The sequence below is a fragment of the Heloderma suspectum genome, chromosome 4 (genome assembly GCF_057233095.1).
Source record: "Heloderma suspectum isolate Gila_16-S chromosome 4, 16-S_ref, whole genome shotgun sequence".
Classification (NCBI taxonomy): Eukaryota; Metazoa; Chordata; class Lepidosauria; order Squamata; family Helodermatidae; genus Heloderma; species Heloderma suspectum.
In genome coordinates this window covers 103,031,274-103,042,441 of record NC_139461.1, presented here as the reverse complement: position 1 = coordinate 103,042,441, position 11,168 = coordinate 103,031,274, and positions in this window count along the sequence as shown.

Sequence of the window (11,168 nt, the reverse complement as noted above, 5' to 3'; positions counted from 1 at the left end):
AGGAATTTTTTTAAAAAAAAAGAAATAAAAGGCAGGGGGACAGGGTTTTTTTGCAGTTGATGGGGGAGGTTTCTGCAGGTGCCATGGTATCCAAAGGTGTCACAATGGGAAAGGCAGGTTTTCTCCTAGTCTGTAATGTATTGTTTCTAGTATTCATATTCCAGTGGTCACATCAGTGCAGATATGTTCAGAGATGATGAATAATTTTTTTGCATCATTCTGGAAAATATAAGGGCTGCTCATAACAGTTCCCTCCACGTGTAAACTCAGCACACTATGTAGAGTGTGTGTGCATAGACTCTCCACCTGACTGGGAGCCCTGTAGGCCCACAGGCTCTCCTGGTGAGCATGGTTCCATTTCCCCCTCTATGAGTACAGGACACGCATGGAGGATGCGCCTAGACAACAGCCGTATAGTTGCAGGTATCAGGTTGCAGCACTTCTCCTCAGTCCAGTGTTAGTTATCCATACATTGTACAGGAAAAAAAGAACTGCTCTGTGCCTTAGGTGAAATCTAGTGCCATGATGATTATACTGACTGAATACAGCAGATGTCTGGCTTTGTCAGTCAACATGCAGGACACGGAATAATGGGCTCAAGTTACAGGAAGCCAGATTCCGGCTGAACATCAGGAAAAACTTCCTGACTGTAAGAGCAATACGACAATGGAACCAATTACCTGGGGAGGTGGTGGGCTCTCCCACACTGGAGGCCTTCAAGATGAGGCTGGACAGCCATCTGTCAGGGATGCTCTGACTTGGGTTCCTGCATTGAGCAGGGGGTTGGACTCGATGGCCTTGTAGGCCCCTTCCAACCCTACTATTCTATGATTCTATGCAATACCACAGCTGTAGCTGTAGGCATTATGACATTCTCAGTTGTCATGAGAAGTGGCATTCTGGAACTTTCACTTCTGTGAGACAATACTAAAGTTGCTTCAACAATACTATACACAGCTGAATAGTTTTTTTGTATATAAATAATTTGAATAGGAAAATATTCAAATATGTGGCTCCCGAATGGGATCTCTAAAATGCCCTCTCCCAAATGCTTCAGCTAAGCCATTGCTTTCCTCCCAATCTGAAAAGAATGTATCTACAATCAGATTCCAGAAACAGCTATTAATTTTTATTACAAACATATCTGATTGTTTTGAGAGAGAAAGCACATATGATTTCTGTTCATGTTGTATCTTCCAGTTTGTTCTAGTCTACGTGGATTAGTTTATCCACTGCTATTGTTGACAATGTGCTTGGTTGAACTGGCACTTTCATATTTCACTGCACCAAAGGCCCCTTAAAGAAGATAGTTGCAAGTGCGAGAAAAGATATGTTGCTTGCTCCCTAATGGCTTGTTATCATCACATTTGCAATTCAGATCAGCTTTAAATTGACTGAAAATTTTGAACACATAGCAGGCAGTTTAAACTAATGATTGTCTGGAGGTTCATATCTGACATGAACTAAGGTTCTGTTCAAAACAAATAGCAAATAATTCCTCCCACAGAGTCAAAATGTCACAATTTAAAAGTGTACATTGTTTCCAGATTGTGTCAATTCTATAAGAAAATCCCAAACACGGCAAATGTTTGACATTAGAATATCCTGGCAAATTCCATTTTTTTCTTGATTTAAAAAAGAAATGTATATTCACATCTCAATAGGCTGAGTGAAAATCCTTAGAAAAAACTCCCTCAAATATCCTAATTGTAAAATAAAAGGCCCTTGGGGCAGTGGTAGGCCTGAGTTGCCTAGCAACCCTCAGCAGGTAGCAAAGATACAGCTGCAGCTGTCCTGATTCTTTCCTAAGAATCTCCTTATAGCTGTTTGTGTTAATCTTTAACCAGGCTTCTAAATGCTGGATTTTCATCTTTAGTCGGTAGCTTTCAGGAGGACACTGCTCAAATTTTGTCCCTATGGCATCTAGTATTAGGGGCAATTGTTCAGTGTTTGAAGGATTATAAAGAAACTTGAGATGGTTTAGAGCTGGATGTACCATTTAACCTTAGTCTGCATAGTATATTCTGATGGTTTAATGAAAATATTTCCCTGTTACAAACAATGGTTGTTGCTGACACAAGCTTTTCCTTCCAGCTTCATAACTTTAGCAAAACTGTATTTTTTATTATTCTTTTGATATTATCCAATAATGACTGCTCAAAGGAAGCCATTTATGATTTGGTTTATTTAACACAATAATTTCAGTATTTCAGTTTAATTATACTAAATGCCACTTTTTAAAAGCCAGTAGATTTTTTTCCAGGGGATATATTTTACATATGACTGAGACAGGATTTACCATGAAAATATGCTTATCTAACTGCCTGATAATTGTGGACTATAGGAATTTGAGAAAATATCCTTGGAACAGTTGCTATTACTAAAATTCTGGACTTAGTAGCCTCCATTTTAAACATGGTGTCAATTCTGCATCCATCTTGTGCACTCTGTACTTACAGTGAACAAAAATATGGAGCAACTGAAACGAGAATGTTCTGTGAGGCCAGGTAGGGCTGTTTTGTTCAACTGCCTTATTCTACCATAATGTCCCTATAATGACAGACACACAGAACTCTGAAGACGGTTGAAGTCATTAATGTAAGCCTCTCAAAATATAGGATGCCAATTGTATACTGTCTAGAAAAGACATTGGGTGAAGGACATATAAATCTGCATATAAATCGGAAGACATTGCAGGGCATGCTGGATGTGAATGCAAAATGACCCATTTTCTGATTTGTTTATTTTTTTATTTGGAATGTATATGGTGTATGTTTGATCTCATGAAATGTGAAATAAAAAGATAAAAATACAGTGTTATGTTCAGACGGGATAAACTTGCTTTATGGCGATATATTTATTATAGGTAATATTCAGTTGTGCCCCAGTGCTAGCGCTAATGACGTGGCACTAGCATGAAACCAATGCTTCTGCAATGTAACTAAGGCAACAGAAAAAGCATCGATTTGCCGCCGAAACTTGATGCTGAAATTCGGCAGCAAATCACCATTTTTTAACCATCGCCTTCACAAATTCTATTATGTTGCACAAACATTAATTTGCACTAGCACAACATAATTAGTGCTAGCACTGGGGCACAATTGGCTACTACCATATATATTTAAAATTGTGCCTGCAGTATTCACTTTCCCAAGCAATTTGTTGCCACTGATGGAGAAAAGAAAGAATATGGGTGTCTCTACATTAAAGAGAAAACATGCACCCTTACCAGGGTTTCTTCTCCTGGAGTCTTTCTGCATTCACTATGGGCTCCTTTAGACAGCGACCAATGGTGGCCACATGATTTGTAATTGAATACTTCCCCACTCTGCAGTGTTCCATAAGGTTCAATGAAACAGCGCTATCTAGTGGATGTATTATAGCACAATGTTGACTTAACACACTGGGATATCCCACAATATCCCATAATAAAATATAATTTTAAATAGTGGATTTTCTCTGATATTTTTTAAAGCGAGATTATTTGGGGAAGGCACAGGAGACGTCCTGGAGGTTGATGACATTGTGTAAAGTACCCGCAAACTTCCATGAGTGGCCAATCACAATCATGCAAAAAATCACTCATGTGGAGAAGCCTTACAGCTACAATCTAGTGAATTGTGTTACATTCTGCAGCCCTATCAGACCTTCTGTTTTTTGTTTCGGTAACAGCAATCCCCCATTGCATGGAAAGCCACATTTAAAATTCAGGGTTTCAAAAGCAAGTTCCAGTGCATCACTGGGACAAACTGGTCTGCTGTTCAAAGAAAAAAAATATTCAAAGTCCTATTGGGCATTCTTAAGGCTATGGACATACCTAAAAGAGCTCTCTGAATTGTATCTCAGGTGCATTAAAGCCACTACAGGAAACACACCTCTTCCATTTGAATAATTGAAAATACTTACAGATTTGCCACATGACACATGCTTTAAAACCTTTTCAAAAAGACTGAAATGCCAACTAAGAACATCCCAAAAGTGTGCTATCTAGATAAATATTAGGCTTTTAAGGTAGATTTCGATGTTACAAGTGGGAGATAATTGTCTTTATTATCAGAATAACAATAAATAGAAACTCTATGTGTGAAATATGAAGAACTTGATATAATTAGTAAATACAAAATGCAAGTGAAAACAACAAAGAGCTTTTTAGTGCCTTAAAGACTAAGGCATAATACATTTGTTAGTCTTTAAGGTGCTACGACACTTTATTTTTGCAGCAACAGAGTAACATGGAAGTTCCTAAACGCAAGTGGAGAACCTGGCTATATGGCCACCTACAAACATGGCTGCATGCAGACTTGGTGGAAGGATAAGGCTATCAATGGCTACTAGTCATGATATCTGTATATTACCTCTCAATATTAATTGCTGGGGGAACATGATTGAGAAGGTGCCATTGGGCTCATGAGCTTCCCATAGGCGTCTGGTTGGCCACTGTGGGAACAGAATACTGGACTAGATAGGCTTGGACTAGAGAGGCATAGCTATTCTTATGTGCTTAAGTGCCAGCCATTGTCAGAGCTAGTACATTATGGAAATTAGAGATGAATAGAACCCTCAGATTCTGCTCTGGTGCATGGGTGGTGGACTCAGATTTTCCATGCACTAGAATGAAAAATGCCCACTTTGAGTGCCAAACTTACTAGAACCTGGTGAGGTCCAGCAGTTTGGGAGGCCTGATATTCACAGCTCGTCTTGTCACATATGCAGAGAAGTCATCACATTATATGACTGTATTGCAAACCCTGCACAATCATGGACTACCTGGAATAATGAATTCCTAGGGATGACCTGGAGCAGTTTCATCAAGGGCAGAATGAGAAATTTGCTGCCAAATCTCACCTGTGACAAAATTCAACAGCATCTCTAATAGAAATCTAGGAACCAGCTATCCCACAAGTATTCCATGGAATTAGTACTTATTGTTTGATAGTACTGCTATTTAGCATTATTCCAAGTAATGGAATTCCACCCTATCCCTAGAAGAGGGGTGCCGATATTACTGGGAAGGAATGTTTGCAGTGGGTAGAGAGAAAAATGGGTGGATCCTTATCAGAATGAAAGCATCCTGGAAGAAACTGTCCGCAAGCCCAAAGTTCTTAATACCTGGCTGATTTATCCAGAAGCCTCTTCTTTGTGGCAAAATTAGCATAAACATGCATGAAAGTGTGAATATGTTTGGGCGGTGTCAGGGTGAGCATTAACTTCAAATGGCTTTTCCTTAACTAGAATTCATGGTGTACACTATCAGCAAGATGGTGCTTTGAAGACTCCCATGTCATAGTATTGTTGCTCATACAGTGGTTTTCTAACAACAGGAAGCACATTTTCTGAGAGTTGGTTTTTATTGATCAAGTCAGTTATCAGATCTGCTTGCCTGAGAGCACTTGAGATTCAGAGAATTCAGAGCCACAGAAATTTGGGATGTTGTAATTTATCTTCATGGACAGAGATGAACTCAGGAGACAATAATGAGACTGTAATTATTTTATATGTCAGGTCAATACCGAAGAGCAAGTTACTGCTTGTTATTGGCAAAGTTACAGCCAACATCAATAGTTGTGTTTTGGCATGTATTTAGGGAAGTGTGCATGGCATTAGCTAGCTCACTGAGCGGACTGTACTAGCTTTTTCCTTAATACCTGGACCACTGGGAGATGTGTCTAAAATATTATTTGTTTATTTAATTAATTACATTTTTATACTGCCCAATAGCAGAAGCTTCTTGCTATTAAATATGACTTTTCATGCAATGGGGGATTGCCGTTACCAAAAAACACACAAAAAACAATTAAACCCATAAAATACAACTTGAAAAACATAATATAAAACTGTTAAAAGTTTAAAAATACCTGGTAAATCCCAAGGTAAAACCCAGCAGCAGTTACAGACCAGGGAAAGCCTGTGTGAAAAAGGTGTGTTTTCAGGAGGTATTTAAAAGATGTCACATTTTCTGCCTCCTGGACTGCACAGGGGAGTGTTTTCCACAGGGTGAGTGCCACTACAGAGAAGGTCCACTGTCGAGGTTCTTCATTGCAACATTCTGTTCTTTTTGGAAGGACCAGCAGGATCTCCTCTGAAGATCTTAAATGTCATCTGGGTATATATAAGGGAAGGTGGTCTGCTAGGTATCCTGGTCCCAAGTTGTTTAGGGCTTTATATGATTATAACATAACCTTGTACATGGCTTGGTAACTAATAGGCAGCCAGTGCAGTTCTTTTAACACAGGTGTTATGTGAGCATAGCTATGTGTCCCAGTGAGCACCCTACCTGCTGCATGCTGTACAAGCTGCAGGTTCCAAACCACACACAAGGGCAGCCCCACACAGAGTGCATTGCAGAAGTTTAATCTTGAAGTTACCAATACATGGATCACTGTGGCTAGACTATCCCTATCCAGGAATGGGCATAGTTGGTGTACCAACCAGAGTTGGTAGTGGGTGCTCTGGGCCACCTGGGCCTCCAGTGACAAAGATGGATCCAGGAGCACCCCCAAACTATGGACCTGCTCCTTCAGAGGGAATCATAGAATCATAGAATCATAGAATAGTAGGGTTGGAAGGGGCCTACAAGGCCATCGAGTCCAACCCCCTGCTCAATGCAGGAATCCAAGTCAGAGCATCCCTGACAAATGGCTGTCCAGCCTCGTCTTGAAGGCCTCCAGTGTGGGAGAGCCCACCACCTCCCCAGGTAATTGGTTCCATTGCCGTATTGCTCTGACACTCAGGAAGTTTTTCCTGATGTTCAGTCGGAATCTGGCTTCCTGTAACTTGAGCCCATTATTCCGTGTCCTGCACTCTGGGATGATCAAGAAGAGATCCTGGCCTTCTTCTCTGTGACAACCTTTCAAGTACTTGAAGAGCGCTATCATATCTCCCCTCAGTCTTCTCTTCTCAAGGCTAAACATGCCCAGTTCTTTCAGTCTCTCTTCATAGGGCTTTGTTTCCAGTCCCCTGATCATCTTTGTTGCCCTCCTTTGAACCCTCTCCAGCTTGTCTGCATCCTTCTTAAAGTGTGGTGCCCAGAACTGGACACAGTACTCCAGATGAGGCCTAACCAGTGCTGAGTAGAGGGGAACTAGTACTTCCCGGGATTTGGAAGCGATGCTTCTATGAATGCAGCCCAAAATAGCATTTGCCTTTTTTGCAGCCACATCACATTGTTGGCTCATATTCAGCTTGTGATCGACGACAATTCCAAGATCCTTCTCGCTCGTAGTGTGGTTGAGCCACGTCTCCCCCATCTTGTAACTGTGCATTTGGTTTCTTTTTCCTAGGTGCAGAACTTGGCATTTGTCCCTATTAAATGCCATTCTGTTGTTTTCTGCCCAGCACTCCAGTCTATCCAGATCACTTTGAATTTTGTTTCTGTCTTCCAAAGTATTAGCTATCCCTCCCAATTTTGTGTCATCTGCAAATTTGATCAGCATTCCCTGCACCTCCTCCTCCAAGTCATTAATAAAAATATTGAAGAGCACTGGGCCCAGGACTGAGCCCTGCGGTACCCCACTCGTTACCTCTCCCCAGCTTGAGAAGGTCCCATTGATAAGCACTCTTTGGGTCCGATTCTGTAGCCAACTGTGGATCCACATGATCGTTGTTTCATCTAGCCCACTTCGAGCTAGTTTGCTCATCAGGATATCATGGGGCACTTTGTCGAAAGCTTTGCTGAAGTCGAGGTATATGATGTCTACAGCATTCCCACGGTCTACAAGGGAGGTGACTACCCCATCCAGAACAGGGAAGAATCCCAATTCCTGGACCTGGGAACTACCAATCCATAGGGTCTCTACCTTATCAGGATTCAGCTTCAGTTTATTTGCCCTTATCCAAGCCATAACTGCATCCAGGCACCAGTTCAGAACATACACGGCCTCTCCTGATTCAGATGTCACAGAGAAATAGGGCTGGGTGTCGTCAGCATACTGGTGACACCTTGCCCCAAATCTCCTGATGACAACTCCCAACAGCTTCATATAGATATTAAATAACATTGGGGATAGGATGGTGCCCTGTGGTACCCCACAGTTCAGCTGCTGTGGAGCTGAGGTGCAGTCACCCAATGCTATTCTCTGGAATCAACCCCACAAGTACGAGTTGAACCACTGTAGAATAGTGCCTTGTTCATGGATCACTGCCTTGTTGTGGCGAAGGGGCTTGCGTAACTCAGTGAAGCCATAAGCTATGCCGTGCAGGGCCACCCAAGACGGACAGGTCATGGCAGAGAGTTCTGACAAAATGTGGTCCACTGGAGAAGGAAATGGCAACCCACTCCAGTATTCTTGCCAAGAAAACCCCATGGAACATATCACAAGGCTAAAAGAGATGACGCCGGAAGATGAGCCCCTCAGGTCGGAAGGTGTCCAATATGCTACTGGGGAAGAGCAGAGGGTATTTCCAAGTCGCGCCAGAAAGAGTGAAGCGGCTGGGCCAAAGCCGAAAGGACACTCAGCTGTGGATGTGTCTGGTGGTGAAAAGAAAATCCGATGCTGTAAAGAACAATATTGTTTAGGAACCTGGAATGTCAGATCAATGAATCAAGGTAAGCTGGAGGTGGTCAAACATGAGATGGCAAGATTGAACATCGACATCTTGGGAATCAGCGAACTAAAATGGACAGGCATGGGCGAATTTAATTCAGGTGACCATCATATCTACTATTGTGGGCAAGAATCCCTGAGAAGAAATGGAGTAGCACTCATAGTCAACAAAAGGGTGGGAAAAGCAGTACTGGGGTACAATCTTAAAAATGATAGAATGATCTCAGTACGAATCCAAGGCAAACCATTCAACATCACAGTAATTCAAGTCTATGCCCCAACCACTGAGGCCGAAGAAGCTGAGGTTGATCGGTTCTATGAAGACCTACAACACCTTCTAGAACTAACACCAAAAAAAGATGTCCTCTTCATCATAGGGGATTGGAATGCTAAAGTAGGAAGTCAAGAAATCACCGGGATAACAGGCAGGCATGGCCTTGGTGTACAAAATGAAGCAGGACAAAAGCTAATAGAGTTTTGCCAAGAGAACATGCTGATCATAGCAAACACTCTTTTCCAACAGCACAAGAGGCGACTCTACACATGGACGTCACCAGATGGTCAATATCGAAATCAGATTGATTATGTCCTTTGCAGCCAAAGATGGAGAAGCTCCATACAGTCAGTAAAAACAAGACCTGGAGCTGACTGTGGCTCAGATCATGAGCTGCTTCTTGCAAAATTTCGGCTTAAATTGAAGAACGTCGGGAAAACCACTAAACCGTTCAGGTATGACCTAAATCATATCCCTGATGAATATACAGTGGAGGTGAGGAATAGATTTCAGGGATTAGACCTGATAGACAGAGTGCCTGAGGAACTATGGACGGAGGTCCGTAACATTGTTCAGGAGGCAGCAACGAAATCCATCCCAAAGAAAAAGAAATGCAAGAAAGCCAAGTGGCTGTCTGATGAGGCTTTACAAGTAGCTCACGAAAGAAGGGAAGCGAAAAGCAAGGGAGAAAGGGGAAGATATACCCAACTGAATGCAGAGTTCCAGAGAATAGCAAGGAGAGACAAGAAGGCCTTCTTCAATGAACAATGCAAAGAAATCGAGGAAAACAACAGAATGGGAAAGACTAGAGATCTCTTCAAGAAAATCGGAGATATCAAACGAACGTTTTGTGCAAAGACGGGCATGATCAAGGACAAAGAAGGCAGGGACCTAACAGAAGCAGATGAGATTAAGAAGAGGTGGCAAGAATACACAGAAGAACTATACAGGAAAGATTTGAATGTCCCTGATAGCCATGATAGTGCGGTCACTGAACTTGTGCCGGACATCCTAGAGAGTGAAGTCAAGTGGGCCTTAGGAAGCATTAGTAACAACAAAGCTAGCGGAGATGACAGTATTCCAGCCGAGCTATTTAAAATCCTAAAAGATGATGCTGTTAAAGTGCTGCATTCAATATGCCAACAAATCTGGAACACTCAACAGTGGCCACAAGACTGGAAAAGGTCAGTTTACATTCCAATTCCAAAGAAGGGCAACGCCAAAGAGTGTTCAAACTACCGCACAATTGCGCTCATTTCACATGCCAGCAAGGTGATGCTCAAAATCCTACAAGCTAGGCTTCAGCAGTATGCGAACCGAGAACTACCGGAAGTACAAGCTGGGTTTCGAAGAGGCAGAGGAACTAGAGATCAAATCGCCAACATTCGCTGCATCATGGAGAAAGCAAGAGAATTCCAGAAAAACGTCTATTTCTGCTTCATTGACTACGCTAAAGCCTTTGATTGTGTGGATCACAACAAACTGTGGCAAATTCTTAAAGTGATGGGAGTACCAGACCACCTTACCTGTCTCCTGAGAAACCTGTACGAGGGTCAAGAAGCAACAGTAAGAACCAGACATGGAACAACTGATTGGTTCAAAATTGGGAAAGGAGTACGACAAGGCTGCATATTGTCACCCTGCTTATTTAACTTATATGCAGAGTACATCATGAGAAATGCCGGGTTGGATGAATCAGAGGTCAGAATTAAGATTGCTGGGAGAATTATCAACAACCTCTGATATGCAGACGATACCACCCTAATGGCAGAAAGCGAAGAGGATCTAAAGAGTCTCTTGTTGAGGGTGAAAGAGGAGAGTGCAAAAGCTGGTTTGAAACTCAACATTAAAAAAACTAAGATCATGGCATCTGGCCCTATCACTTCCTGGCATATAGAAGGGGAAGAAATGGAAGCAGTGACAGATTTTACTTTCTTGGGCTCCAAGATCACCGCAGACGGTGACTGTAGCCATGAAATTAAAAGACGCTTGCTCCTTGGGAGGAAAGCTATGGCAAACCTAGACAGCATAGTAAGAAGCAGAGACATCACCTTGCCGACAAAGGTCCGTCTAATCAAAGCTATGGTTTTCCCAGTAGTAATGTATGGCTGTGAGAGCTGGACTATAAGGAAGGCTGAGCGCCGAAGAATTGATGCTTTCGAACTGTGGTGCTGGAGAAGACTCTTAGAGTGCCCTGGACTGCAAGGAGGTCAAATCAGTCCATCCTAAAGGAAATCAACCCTGAGTGCTCATTGGAAGGACAGATAATGAAGCTGAAGCTCCAATATTTTGGCCACCTAATGCGAAGAGAAAACTCCCTGGAAAAGACCCTGATGCTGGGAAAGACTGAA